The following is a 2559-nucleotide window of genomic DNA, read 5'->3' as shown; positions in this document are numbered from 1 at the left end:
ACAGCTTGAGGAATATTTGTATTAGATCTTCCCTGAAGTTTTACAGAATTCAGTGAGTCCATTTGGACCTGTGCTTTTCTTAGTTGATAGATTTTTTTGTTATCACTGCTTCAATTTCATTTCCTATTATTGGATTATTCAGAGATTTTTATGTCTTCTTGGTTTAGTCTTGGTGATTGATATATATCTAGGAATCTATTCATTTCTTACAATGTCTCCAATTTATTGGCAAAGAGGTTTGTGAAGTAGTTGTTAATAATCTTCTTGATTTTGACAGTGTTGCTTGCGATTTCACTTTTTTCATTTCTAGTTGTATTGATTTGGTTAGATTGGCTAAGGATTTGTCTATTTTATTTAATCCTTTGAGAAACCCACTCTTCAACTCATTGATTCGTTGTGTTATTTCTTTTTTTGGGTCTCAATTTCATTGATTTCTCCTCTGATCTTTATAATTTCCTTCCTTATACTAGTTTTGGTTTGGATTGTTCTTATTTTTGACCGAGTAAATGCAAGAGAGGTTTTCCCACAAGGTTTACAAGTTGGGCCATCATGTGGTGCAATGAGGATATTAAAAGAAATTTGCTTGGAAAGTTCTGCTATTACCTCACTGGAGTTTGGACTACGCAAGGCCAACAGGTGGCCAAGCCCCCTTTTCCATAATGAGTTAATGGGTCCAGATTTGGAGACAAAAACCCCTGGAGGGGCTTTCTTCTGTAGTCTGTGGTCAAATAGGCTGGCATCGCTCTCAGGTTCCAGATAGAGACATTTGTGCAGGTTTTGTAAAGTCTCACAAGGGGCACTTGTCATGTCTAGTGGGTAAGACAATGGTGTCTGCCAGAGCATGCACTGTCTCCATGGAAACCACATGGGCAGGAGCTGAGCATGGCCCAGGTGCTACCAAGCCTCCATGGTCGATGTGCAGAAAGAACAAAGACAGTAAATCATGTCCCAGCTACTGCAATTCCAGGAAGTCTGATGGCATTTGCAACCATCATTCTTCCTGGGACGCGTGACTTTGCTCTATCAACCCAAACTTCCTCAAGATAATAATCCCATCCCTTCCATTTAAGTTCTTTGATCTCTGCTCACTCCACGCTGAGTGCCCTTCTTTTCTAGACTCAACACACTTGTGAGCAGGCTTATGAGTGAAGAAACAAGACTCACTGCTCACATAATTGTCTGCCACCTCTTTAATACAGCACCTGTGGGCATTCTGCTCTCCTAACTGTGGGATGGTGCCATGGAGGCCTATGAGCAGGTCCAGAAGGGGCCTGTGAAGCTGAAAGGCATTGCAGACCTCAGTGTGGCCAAGAAGGAGAAGGAGAAGGAGAAGGAGGGGGAGGGAGAGGGAGAGGACAAGGCGAAGCTCCTGGAGGTGATGGGATGAGCAAGAAGGAGGAGGAGAAGTGGTGCTGCCTAGACAAGTGGACGCTGGTGCAGGTGGCCTTCGAGAAGATGCAGAAGTGGCAAATGGAGCAGATCCTGAAAAAAGCATGCAAAACCCACAAGCAGCGCACGGAGGACTTCAACAGGCACTTGGACGTCCTCACCCAGCACCACGACATCCCCAAGGTCAGCTGGACGTAGTAGGCCTGGCAGGGTCTTCTGGAAACTCCACCCATGCTGCCCTGCGTCTGCCGCCACTGAGTCAGCCCTTCCAGAAGTTGTCCTGTCGTCGTCCTGGAACCTGATGAAAATCACACTGTGACTGTCCCTTCACTCCATGTTGATTTTCTCAATAGCACAGAGAGGAGAACCCCAGTTAGGTTGGACTGGAAAGTTGGGGCTTTGCCAGGGGTTGGGGTCATTTCGGGGTGATTGCCATGGGAAAAGTGCCATCCCTGATCACATCTCATGTGGAGGCCACCAGCTGCTATTGCCTGGGCGACAGATTCCTGGGGTGAGGAGCCGGTGCCGCCAGCCCCATGGTGCCCACACTGTCTTCAGGCTGTGGCCTCTGCCACTATGGTCATCCCATTTCACATGCCCTGCCCACACAGCCCGGAGTCCTTTCATGGGGTATTCTTATTAGTGTATTCTGCCATGCGCAATAAATACTCTTAGCATGGCAAATTGTAACATACACATGGCGTAGTTTTATTGATACTTTAATAATTTTGTGTGTGAAATAGTTCTGTAGTGTGAGATTCTCTGCTTGTATCACATCAGAGATCAGAGAGATACGGGATTTTGGAGTGCCTCAGATTTTGATTTTGGGATGCTCCACCTGTACACCTACGTACATTGGCTCACTGTCAGGGATTTTTCCTGAACCTTCTAGAAAGGTGGTTTAGCAAAGTTTACTGAATATGGAACCCAGGACCTCTGCACTGAGCTATGCCCCTAGCGTTTTGTACTTTGAGACAGGGCCTAGCTAAATTGCTAAGACATCCCTAGGTTGGACTTGAACTGATAGAGAGAACTTCTATAAATGGTCTGAAACCTACAAAATGTTAAAGAAAATATGGAAAAACTGCTGCCTTTTGCTTCTGTAATTTGCTTTGCTTTGCTTGTTTAACACAACACCCAAGGTTTCACCATTGAAGCTTAAAGGCACAT

General features: G+C 45.3%; 1 pseudogene; it reads left to right on the top strand.

The window, feature by feature from the left end:
- The first annotated feature begins 1240 nt into the window (after positions 1-1240).
- Positions 1241-1587, top strand: LOC104868228 (annotated as a pseudogene).
- Positions 1588-2559: the final 972 nt, after the last annotated feature.

This window comes from Fukomys damarensis, unplaced genomic scaffold, assembly GCF_012274545.1.
Source record: "Fukomys damarensis isolate Sample0158 unplaced genomic scaffold, DMR_v1.0_HiC HiC_scaffold_4, whole genome shotgun sequence".
Lineage (NCBI taxonomy): Eukaryota > Metazoa > Chordata > Mammalia > Rodentia > Bathyergidae > Fukomys > Fukomys damarensis.
The sequence above is the reverse complement of the archived record's forward strand: the minus strand, read 5'-3'. Positions and strand labels throughout refer to the sequence as shown.